Here is a 12,900-nt window from a genome sequence, read left to right on the forward strand (position 1 = left end):
AACTTTCATAAATGGATTGAAAATGATGCACAATTTCATATTGGGTCTATTCGTACTGATAATGGAAAAGAATATACATCAAATGAATTTGAACACTATCTTCGCCAACATGGGATTAAACATCAAACAACTGTGCCTTATAATCCTCAACAGAATGGTGTAGCTGAAAGAATGAACAGAACAATTTTGAATATGGTACGATCCATGCTTTTCTTCAAAAATGTAAAGACAATGTTTTGGGCTGATGCTGTTCTATGTGCTGCATATATAAAGAATAGATGTCCATCTAGTGCTATAAGAAACAAGACTCCTTATGAATTGTGGTATGGACATGTTCCTTCGGTAAAACATCTCAGGATATTTGGTTCCACCTGTTATGCTTTAATACCAAAGGTACATAGAAACAAACTTGGTGCTAGAAGTCGTAAGTGTATCTTCCTTGGGTATTCAAACACATCTAAAACATACCGCCTTTATGATGAAGTAAATAAAAAGTTTGTTTTATCTAGAGATGTCATTTTTCTTGAATCATCCAAATCTGACAGTGTTGTTGAGCGGCAACTTGATCGCTTGGATAAATTCACAAAACCGAAATCATTTCAAGAGTTTGATAATCAGATTCCACATCTTGAAGGGGGGATTCCTATACTAGATCAACATGTGGAATCTTCTTCTGAAGAACAATCTCCCCTGCATGACACTCCAACAACGGATGATGCTTTAAGTGATGTAATTGATAGAATTTGGAGACTCAATCTTGATTCAGACCCAACTCAATCAACAGAGCAGCTTGGACCATCTCAGAAAGGTCCCCCAAAGTGGCTGACAAAGACACTTGAAAGTGTTCATCCTGATGAAATTGGAAAAACAGGAACCAGAAATACAAACCGACAAGATGGAGGTGATGTAGATAACTCTAATTCACCTGTTGATATGGATGTTACTTATGATTGTGAATTGAATTTGTCTACAGATTTTGAACCAACTTCCTTCAAAGAAGCTGCTTCTCATGATGAATGGAAAGAAGCGATGCAGAAGGAGTATGATGCCCTCATAAAGAATGGCACTTGGAAGCTGGTTGATCCTCCATTTGGAACCAAACCAATTGGCTGCAAGTGGGTCTACAAGAACAAGTACAACGCTGATGGCTCACTTGACAAGCACAAAGCTAGGCTTGTGGCAAAAGGTTTTGCACAGAAGGAAGGGGTCGATTATGAGGAAACTTTTGCTCCCACAGCAAAATGGGCCACCATCCGGACACTCTTTGCACTAGCAGCTCAGAACGGTTGGAAAGTCCATCAAATGGACGTAAAAACTGCATTCTTGAATGGAGACCTAAAAGAGAATGTTTTTATGTCCCAGCCTGAAGGATTTGCTGTGAAAGGACATGAACACAAAGTATGCAAACTTGTGAAGTCCTTGTATGGCCTCAAACAAGCACCACGAGCCTGGTATGAAAAACTAACTGAGCATCTTCTGAAACTCAACTTCAAACATTTTGATCTTGATGATGCAACTTTATTTGTCAAGAAAGTTGGCAAAACAGTTGTATATCTTGTGGTACATGTAGATGATCTTTTAATGACAGGGAACAATGAAAGCTATATTGCATCCATAAAGAAAGAATTAGGAAATTTTTTTGAAATGACTGATTTGGGCTATGTTCATTACTATCTTGGCATTGAAGTAACCCAACATCCAAAGTCCATATTTCTTTCTCAAAAGAAATACATTGGAGATTTGTTAAACAAATTTGGCATGACAGAGTGCAATCCCCTTTGTACTCCAATGGAACAAAACTTGAAGCTCACATCTATTGAAGGAAAGGAATTTGAGGATGCAACAAAGTATAGACAGCTTGTAGGAAGTCTCATCTACCTCACTATTACCAGACCAGACATTTCATTTGCTGTTGGAATCCTCTCCAGGTTTATGCAAAAGCCTTGTGAGGGACATTGGTCTGCTGCAAAAAGAGTTCTAAGGTACTTGAAGGGAACTCAAGACCTTGGAATCAAGTATACACAGGTGGACGACTTCAACTTGATTGGATACTCTGATTCAGACTTCGATGGAGACAAAGAAACTGGGGTATCTACTTTAGGATATGCTATGAGTCTTGGATCAGGAGCTGTCTCCTGGAGATCACGCAAACAATCAGTACCAGCAGATTCCACAACAGAAGCAGAAAATGTGGCAGCAGCTGAAGCAACGAAAGAAATTGTGTGGCTCAGGAAAATTCTTGAAGACTTGCAGGTAAAACAAATACAATCAACTCCACTCATGATTGATAACACCTCTGCAATAAAGTTGGCCAAGAACCCAAAGTTCCATGATCGTACTAAGCACATCAATACTAAATATCATCTGATCCGACATCATGTTGAGGCCAAAACAATCCATCTCCGTCATTGTTCCACAAACGAGCAAATTGCAGACATCTTCACCAAAGCGCTTGGAAGAGAAAAGCTTGAAAGATTCAGAACGATGCTTGGACTCACCAACATCCCTTCAGATTAAAGGGGGGAATGTTGACACCTAATCCGAAACGGATGGGTGAACTGGACAGTCATCTAGAAGATGAACTGATCCGTTTTATGTATGTATAAATAATAGTTGGCTAATGAATAAAATCAATCAGTTCTTTCTTGCGCTCATTAATTTCTGGAGTTACCCTGGCCTGACAATGGTCACCTAAACTATAGGCTTAGGCATGTTAATAAAATCAATCATTGACCAAGTCTAATTCATATTTTAGTGTTGTATTCAAGCCATTTTAGGGGCCATGCACTTATTGCTATGTCATTCCTTTATTGTAAAGGTACATGTGCTGTCTCCATGTTTTTATCTCTTCCAAATTCTCTTATGCTATTCATTTCCTTGTGTGTTCAGTTTTTTGTAAAGAGACACTTAGGGATCCAGCTTTCCCAAATGAGGATCTCACATAGTTTAATGAAGGGGAAGGGTCCTCCTGTTCATGAGCTTGGGAGATTTATGTTATTTGGTGATTCATGATCTATCATTTTTTGCTATATCCATCATCCATAGAATCTGAATTCTGGACTTTGCACATTTGAACTTTAAACTGTTTATACATATTTTTTGGATTATGGAGCATTTGTTCAATGTTCATGTATTTTATGAAAATTGAAGTTATTTAGTATTTACATGAGATTCTCTCTATGTTGTACAATATAATTTTATGGGTCATTATGAAATGGAAGATTCTTGTTTTCTTCTTATATATATATATATATATATATATATATATATATATATAGCTGAATTGTTTCATTTTATTCCATGTTTTGCTGAATTGCTGAGTTGACTCTCCATTTTGGGTCTGCTGAGTGGTTGCTGATCCTGAGTTTTGTTATATCCCAAATCATGGATTTATGTTTAAACGTTAAATAGATTACTGTATAGAAGGCATGGCTATCATCACAATCTGTTTTGGCAATATGTAAACATCTCATTAATACTGTAAACTATCATCTAATTATTATTTTGTTGTATATTTATTGGGCATCTTATTCTTCCCCTATGAGGGATTTCTTCACAAACAATTGGTGGCTTACAGGTACATCTTCGTGCAGCTAAGCGGATCTTGAAGCTGTGTGAGTCAAATAAGGGTTTCTATATCAAAGCAGGCCAATTCATGGCATCTGTGCAACATGTGCCCAAAGAATTTACCTCAACACTTTCATCATTACAGGACAAGGTATCAATAATATTTTCTGTTGATTTCTCTACCTTATTTCATGTATTTCCGGTTGCCTTTGGCATGTTACTAAATTGGTAAGCATTATATTCAATCCTAACTCCTTTTTTTATTTTTTATCTCAGGCAGTGCCTTGTCACATCAAAGCCATAAAGCAAGTATTTGTGGAAAATTTTGGCAAGGATCTCTCTGACATGTAAGTTATTATATTTTTAATTTAATCAAGTTATGTCAACGAGATGAGGTGTTACCTGCTTTTCTTAATTGACTGTGGTGCATTGTAATTTACCCAATTCTTCCGGCTGATGAATATTAAAATCTGGAATGTTCAATCTGTTGTATAAAATGTGTTTTATATGGTATAACAATGCAAATGGGTGAATTAGGGCGCATCTCCAACAACACGACTTTAGAGCCCCCAAAATACCACAGTTGCCTAATATAGGGAGCAGTGTTAGGATAATAACTTGATGGTATGTGATGTTTCGCTATATGTTAGGATGCGATCCCATGATGTTAGATGTTAGTTAGGTGGTTGAACCACCTAACTATCTTAGGAAGATTATAAATGTGTAATGTGAGAGATCATCTGTATGTGGGAGTTTGTACAGATCGATCATCTATGTGAAATAAATATTTCAGTTTCTGTCTCCGCCTTTTGTACATAAATGTGTATGCTCTAAAAATCCTAATGTGGTACTAAAGCGATTCAGTGCCAACAATTATGAGAACGTCAATAAAGACATACAAATGTAAAGTCATCATGAAAAAGAAACACTTGATTAAAGCAACAGAGAATGAAGAAGGCAAAGCAAGATGAGACTGAAGAAGGCTAAGTTTGGTGCATATAGGGTTATACACTCGTAGTAAAGAAAATGCATCAGGTCATAAAGAAGTTTTTTAATTCTTTTAACTATGAAAGAAAAAGGGGCCAAATTTCTTTGAACTTTAGTAAATGTTTTAGTGTTTCTTATAAGATTTTGGCCAAGGCTGTTGCCCTTTGCACCTGCAACGTGGCCATGAGGATTGTCAGATGTGAACACATAGGTTTTGTTCATGGCTGATTTATTTTGCATAGAGTGATTTTGTTGAGATTGACATGATATATAGAGAGAGGATTAAATAAAACCAACCAGCGAACCCTGATTCTGGATAAAGAGTAAATGACCCAGCACTAGAGCGACAAACCAACACTAGGGAAAAATAATGAAGCAAAGTGCTAATTTTGCAATAAGATGAGCAGTGCTAGGGCAGCCAGAAGAGGCACAGGTCTAGAGAGAGAATTCAACCCTAGCATAGGCATGCTAGAGGCAGAATTACCCAAGCACAAGAGGCTTGAATAATTTATGCTGTCCACAGGCCAAAAACATTTATATAAAGAATGAGTGAATGGTCACACTTGAGTGAATGATCTCAAGTTGTGTAAAGTACAAATGATAGTTTTCAAATGGTAGTTTTGTATATATACATAACTTCTGAGGTAGGGTGCTTTCCGCAGGAGAGGTTATGAGCCTATGTTGAGTTGACTAGATCAGCCTTAACCAATCTAGAAATACAATAATAGTGATTACATTGTGAGGTCGATTATCACTGAAAGTGAAGCTTACACAATGCTCAACATCTCCCCTTAAGTTGAATAGGAGGTGTTGTCGCACAGAATGTCTAGGCACTGCGACAATGATTTAGATTGGGGGCTGTCACACTGATCCCCAATCACTCTGTTTGAGTTGTCTCCCAATAGCAGACTAAGGAGGGTAGACCTTATGTAAATGGAAAAATGAAAGATTAGTTGGAAACAAACCAACTTGGGAGACACATCTAAGCAACCAATACTTGTTTTAAATTGAGCAAGATTTTAAGGATTCAAAATGATTTGAAGAAAGTGATACCAATGCCTTGTGGAGTCAACTATCTTGCAAAGTAAATAAGGTTCAAGTAAAGGATGAGAAACTGTTTCTGAAAAGACCCGGCTGTCTCATATGCAAATGCAAAATTTAAAACTATGTGAAATGCAGGGCCTTGGTTAATTTTAGTTAAATGAGGGCCTAAAATTATTTCTGAAATATGTCTTAAATGTTATTTAACTTGAGGCTCAGAAAGGTGGTGATCTAAATGTGAAAGCAGGTACTTAAACTAGCATCGCAAAATGCACAATGGACTGAAATGTAAAATGCTGGAATAAAACACTTTTAAATTCAAAAATTCATTTGTATGAAATACTCAATCAAAGATTATTAGATGCATAAGTCAAACTTGCATGAGCATGTAAAAAAAACAAATATATTTCCAAAATTAAACTAAGTGTTTAAACTCAGATTACATCAATGAAACATCAGTCTAGAAATCTGCTCTTAAAACAAGTGTTCATACCAACGATATATTTTAAATTAGCAGTCCAGTAACCATGCAATATTAAGAAATTTCTATGTATAACAACAGAAAATTTTAATTAACAAATTGATAATTACAATTAAGAAAATTTCTAAGTTTAATTCTTCTGATTTATTGATGTATTTGATCTAAAAAATTCAAAAATAAACTACTGAACAACAGTAAAACAATTTTCATAAACTTATTTGCAAAAGTTACTGAAACTAACTTCTATTTTTACAATTAAAAAACAATAACAATGTAAATTAAATCTGTTGCTAAATTCATAAAATTTCTAAGTTTAATTCTTTCTGATTTATTAATTTATTTGATCTAAAAACTTAGAAATATACTACCGAACAACAGCGAAACAATTTTCAGAAATTTGTTTGCAAAAGTTACTAAAACTAACTTCTATTTCAGCGATTATATAACAGTAAAAATGTAAATTAAATCCGCTGCTAAATTCAGAAATTTAATGAGTTTAATTATTTTTGATCTATCGATGTATTTGATCTAAAAACTCGGAAAATTACTGAAAAAACAGTGAAATAATATTCTGAAAATAGTATGCAAAAGTTTCTGAAAGTAATTATATCTATGAAATGTAAGGCAGTGAAAGATGCAAACTAATTTGCTGCTAAATCTCAGATAACTAAAATTTTATGCCAGTGTTAATCTTGCTTTCAATTAGATCAATGAAAGAGGTAAGGGTTGAGAAGATGTGCACCAGTCAGCCCCTAGGGGCTTGAAGACACTTGAAGATGCACTGCCCAAGTCACTGAAAATTCTCCAATGCAAATGCCAAACTCAAAAATTTTGAGAAAATTTTGTTAAAATTTTTTGGGAAATTTTAGGAAAAATTTAGTGAGAAAAGTATGGTGAAGAAGGTTGCAAAGATGAGACGCTTGAGGGTGGAATGATAGAGGTCGAGAATGAGGCTGGAGATGGCCAACGCTAGGGCTCAAGGCCCTAAAAATAATTGCCCACGATCCTTTTGAAATTTCTCCTCGACCTGCAAACAAAATGGAGATGTCCTCTGGGGCTCAGATCTCTCTCTGGAATCCACAAAAATCACTTGCAATTTTCAGATATTTTCCTGCACAAATAAAAGACAGAAAACCCCAAAGCATGTATATACAAAAATATGAAATACCCAGAACCCCAATGAATTAGAAATTTTCTATTTACAAATCTACAATAATATTCTACAGATCTAGCAGATCTGCAGATCAAAGCCCTCTATTAACCAGATTTAAACAAATTTTGCACAATATTTAGAAATAAATTTGAAATTTTAAAGAGGCACAAGCCCAAGAAAAACCCTGTAAGTAAGATATTCTATAAAATAACTTCAGAAATTAAAAAGACAGTGGGCTCTTTTAGATTTTGCAAACTGAGAGTCAGTTGGTCCAACTGAGGACTTCCCCAAATGCCCAAATCTTGAATGATAACTTCTGCACACTTAGATTTGATTGTTAGATTAATAGAGATTTAAAAATGATCATAAAATCATCAAGAAATAGAGATACCTGCTACTTCTATCAAATCAAAATGATATTCTAAAAACCCAGAAATCTGTGCAAGATACCTGTACACAGATCAATCTTCAAAGGCTATTAACCAGCAAATGCAAATAAAAACAGCAAAGTATTAAGAACAATATTACCATATAAATCTAAAAGAGGAACACCACGATCTGAAACCCCAAAGTCTTTGCGTTTTATTAACTAGAAAGTTACAAGAGCTTTCTTATAGCAAGTACACGATTTAGAAAATCGGATGAAATAAATGAGAGAAGCCTCTCATTTATAGAAAAATTCTCCAACGGCTAGTTGGCTTGATCCCCGTCAAGGCAATCTCAACCGTTGATAAAGATCAAATGATCTTTTAATTATCTTTGTTGAAATAAAGTCACTTTTTGAGGAAATTCGAATTTCACTTTTAATTAACTGAAAAATAATTATTTTGAGTTAATTGCCACAAAAAATTGGCTTTGACTTAACTACTATGGCCCAAGGGTTCAAAATATCTTGAAATTTTCAATATTCCCTTGGCCGGGACTTCCAAAAATTAGAAACTTTAAAACCCACGAATTTTAAATGTTGGAGAATTTAATTTTTCCTAGGACCTAAATTAATTAAATTTCTGGCTTTAGCATTTTACTTTATTTTAGCCATAAATTTTAATTAATTGACTTAATGAGGAAATTATTATTTTTTCCAACCCTCTACTATTTAACCATGGTGTCTAACTTTGAGGGACCATGCACTAAATATTTTTTACATGAAATATTACAATGCTAACCCATGAAGCGGGAACACCCGTTTGTTATAGACCTTCAAAAATTACCTAATATATGCGACACAAAATATGATCTAGTAGACTAAGTGACTTGTAATAAAATAATTTAAACAAATAGTTAGCATTATTTCCAAATCACTTTTACAGAGACTTGATAAATAACGCTAGGACTCATTTAAAATCTTGACGACAAAATCCACCCTAGCTTTGGGGTGAGGCTGGAGGGAAAAACTCTGTCGATCATCCGTGTTTAGAAACACACATGAATTGGTGAGACTAAAAACCTCCTAGGATAGAAATCATCATCAGAAAAAATAAATTTACCTAGGTTGTTACATACATTTGTCTTACTAGGATCATTTACATTACAAAATGCATAATGGGTTTACAAAACTCTAGTGTACATATAGATGATAATGATGAATCTGTGGATGATCTGAATGCTCAGACATGATGGAAATGCATGCGTGAAAAAATGTACAACTATGGAGTAATTGACATGGAGTGGTCGACAAGAGGCCATGGAGAAAAATGATTAATACAAATGAGAGTAGGTTTATAGATATCCAACTCCATATGGGGCATTCATGACCCAAACGCAAATGAGAGTGATTGTATAGATAAACAACACAAAAAATGTTGAAATTCTGATGTGCTATGCTGCAACAATTACTTATCCCAATTTTATTATTATTTATTTATTTATTTATTTATTTATTTATTTTATTTTATTTTATTTATTTATTTATTTTATTTATTTATTTATTATTTTTTCCAAAGGAAAAACGAAACTTTATTTTAAGATTATAAAAAGTTTACATTGCATATGCCGATGCATCACTGTTCATTCTGAATTACTGTCAAGTCTGGATTTACAAAATTTTCTGCCTTATACCTGAAAACAGTTCCATTTAAGTGCTGTAGCTGTCTCTGATTTGCGCTGAACTGTGGTTCTTTTGAGCCGGTAATCTTACACAGAGACTATGGACTGACCATGAGGAATATCATCAAAACCGGGTCTCCTCAGAATTGAGGAAAACAACCCGTCACTATTCCAGAGAAGTTTTAATAGGCCGCATTATCGTAGCTGTGGTAGTTTTGAGGTTTTATATATAATACAAAATTTTGTTGAGGGAAAGTAAACAAAAAATTTCTGCCAGAATATCAGAAAAGTTAATTGTAAGGTGGCTGATCCGACCTTCTGATTTGGCGTTGATCATCTTCTACTATTTGCCAGCTGCCCAAATCCTGTTGAAGACCATCTTTAGAAAGCTTATCCGCCATGTCATTTCTTTCCCTGAAAATGTGACATATAGAGAAACTATTAAACATTGATTTTAGTCTTTGAACTTCTCCCAGAATTTGTTTTAAGACTTGATTGCTGCATGTACTTTGACCATTTACCCATTTGATCACATTTTGGGAATCCCCAAAGATTTGAATAGTGAGGGTGTGCCTTTGGATGAGCCAGCATAAAAGGAGTTTGAGGGCAAGCAGTTCTGCAAAGTTATTGGAGCCTGTTCCTAGCCCCACGGAAGCTTTTAGAGAATGAGATGGGTTTTCATGGATGACAATTCCTGCTCCTGCTTTATTATTTTGAGATGCTCCGTCGAAGAACGCCCAGGGGATTCCTTCTGAGATCTGCACTTCAGGGACATATCTTTGGGAGGAGGATTCCTTAGGTTCAGGAATGCTAGAAAAAATGGCAGCGCCCTGGATTGCGGTGACTGCTACAGGGGTATCCTTGTCCTGGAAGATGCTCCTGTTCCTAGCTATCCATATCCCCCAGCTGATGATTAGGGGGAGGTTGCGCAGGTTCCCATTCGGGTGCTCATTCCACCACTTCTGCCAGGCTTCTTGAATATTGTTGCCTTCCCAGACGAGCTTTTTGTTCAATAAGTTTCCAGTCTCACACCATATCTTTAGGGATTCTGGGCATTTAAGAAAAAGGTGGTTTATGGATTCTACTTCAGCTTTGCATAAGGTGCATCTCCCAGGCCCGTGCATGAATCTGGTCTGCAGAATGTCCCAAGTTGGGATTTTGCTCCTTAAGATGCACCAGAAAAGGATTTTTGACTTTGGAGGGCTCTTAAGTTTCCAAAGCTGTTTCGACCACCACTCCGGGTCTCCCCATCCTTTCCTTGACATAAGGAAGTTATAACCATTCTTTGGGCCGTATTCCCCGGAGTCTGCATGAGCCCAGATTAGCTCATCTTGCCTGTCGCTCAGCCTTACATTGGATCTGAAGAGTTCCTGAGTGAAAACATTCCAGTCGTTCCACCATCTTTGCTCCAATTCCAACTCTTCTCCATTCTTCCAGGCTTGCCCCCAGATGGATGAGAAACCTGGTTTCTCCACTTGGCTGAGGAAGAGGAGGCCTTTTACTTCCAGCTGCTGCACCAGGTCACGGGAGAGGGCATAGTTGCCATTACAACCGACCCAGGGATCCTTCCCAATCTTTACCTTTTCACCATTCCCAATCTTCCAAGCTAATCCTTGTTCGATCACCTTAAAAGACTCCAAAGTGGCTTTCCAAATAGCAGAAACATTCTTTTGGCTCTTAATTGGGTTCCTGATCCAATCTTCCATAGGAGTTGGATCTATATATTTTCTTTTTACCGTTCTTGTCCAGAGGTTTTCCATCTTAATAAGACGCCACCTTGATTTGGCTGCCAATGAAAGTCTGAAATCTGGGAGGCTTTTTATCCCCCAACCGCCCCAGTCCTTTGGTCTCGCCACTTTCTCCCATGCAACCCAAGGGAGAACCGAGTTTTCTTTGGACCCTGCCCACAGAAATCTGCTGCATATTCTCCTAATTTTCTCCAGAACTCCTTTTGGGACCCATGTTAGAGCTGCCCAATAAACTGGGATGGCTAGAAGCACAGCTTTTATTAAGGTCAGTCTCCCTGCTCTGGAGAGCCATTTGAAACTCCAGTGACTGATTCTTGCTTCAATCTTAGCGATTAGCCAAGACCAATCCTCCTTCCTATATCATTTGGCTTCAGCCATAACCCCAGATACTTGAAAGGGGAGCCCATGTTGCGCATTTCATATGGAAAGAATGAACTGAACTGCTCCTTTTCGAGTCTGTTTAACCCTTCTTCAATGATTTGAGATTTCCTGGGATTGATCTGCATTCCGGTGGCTTTCAGAAAGAGATCAAAGATAATTTTTAACTCCTTAAGTTCATTGGAGGAGCCATTAGTAAAAACCAGGATATCGTCTACAAAAAGTAGGTGAGATATGAACAAGTTTACTGCTGCCTCAATACCATTAATCTTACCTTCCCTTTTGATTTTATGAATCAGCTGGTTTAGACCTTCAGCCACTAGAAGGAATAACAAAGGGGACAAAGGCCAGCCTTGCCTCAGCCCTCTCTGTCCTTTGAAGAAAGAGGTAGCAGCTCCGTTGATGAGGATAGCATAGTTGACATCTGTTATACACCCCATGATCCATCTGATGAAGTCCACTTTGAATCCAAGGTGCGTTAGGATCATGCGGATATATGTCCAGTTTATCCTGTCATAGGCCTTTGAGAGGTCAATTTTGATCACCGCTCCCCTCTTGTTTTTCATTTATTTATTTATTATTATTATTATTATTTTTTTTTTGCTGCTGCAATATTAGTTAAGCAATTGTAGATAGAACATAAACAAAATGCACAATAGAAGACAACCAAGAACAGAATGAGACATAGAGAATTTAGGTTTAATGACCAGGGCAAAACCCACAAGGGGAAGACTTAACCATATTCTTCTTTTATTACATATCAATTGTTGAACAGAGATAGAAAGTACAATGAGAGATCAAGAGAATGAGTAAGTTCGGCCAAAGCTGAACAAGCTATAGCATGAAGATCACTGGTAGCAACAACATATACAAACACTGAATCAATTTTCCCTTCAACTAAATCACCACTGAAATATTGAAGCACAGAATCAACCTTGGCTCACCAAGTTTTGCTCTTACTCTCCAAGTCTCTCTCTCTCACAATCTTCTTCAAGTCTCTCCAACTCTTTCTCTCAAGTTCGAATTCTTCTTTCATAATGCACAAGTAGTAGTTGTCAGGAGAGAAGACATGAGACGCATATATAGGAGGAGCAACGAATTCTTGTCATAAAGGAGCAATATACATGCCTCGGGGAATAGTAACATATGCTATTTAGGGGAGCGTAACTCATGCCATTAAGGAGAGAAACACATGCCTTAGTAACTTATGCCATTAAGAGAGGTACGCATGCCTTAGTTAAGGAGAGTGTAACATATGCATTAAAGAGAGCGTAAGAGGAATCTTTTATGACATGCCTTTAATGAGTGTAAGAGGAATATGCCATGTCTTTAATGAGTGCATAAGAGAGAGTGTAACGTATCATTAAGAGAGAGAGAGAGAGAGAGAGTTATGTAGTGCCATGTGAGTCATCAAGGAGAGAGGTGTGAAGTGATTGAGGTGATGAAGGTAAGGTGACTTGTAATTCCTTTTAATAATAATATCATAGTATCATAAAGGA

The 12,900-nt window shown here is 36.6% G+C and overlaps 1 pseudogene across 1 annotated transcript in view; it reads left to right on the forward strand.

Moving 5' to 3' along the window:
- LOC149234135 (uncharacterized) overlaps positions 1-12,900 on the forward strand; it is a 350,486-nt pseudogene that overhangs the window by 133,648 nt on the left and 203,938 nt on the right. Inside the window, exons 3-4 of the transcript XR_016246072.1 lie at positions 3,578-3,718; positions 3,844-3,914. The product of XR_016246072.1 is annotated as an uncharacterized LOC149234135 (transcript). The remainder of the gene's footprint in view (positions 1-3,577; positions 3,719-3,843; positions 3,915-12,900) is intronic.

This window comes from Pinus tabuliformis, chromosome 8, assembly GCF_031772625.1.
Source record: "Pinus tabuliformis cultivar Carrire ecotype Pingquan chromosome 8, CPIR1, whole genome shotgun sequence".
In the NCBI taxonomy this organism is placed as follows: Eukaryota; Viridiplantae; Streptophyta; class Pinopsida; order Pinales; family Pinaceae; genus Pinus; species Pinus tabuliformis.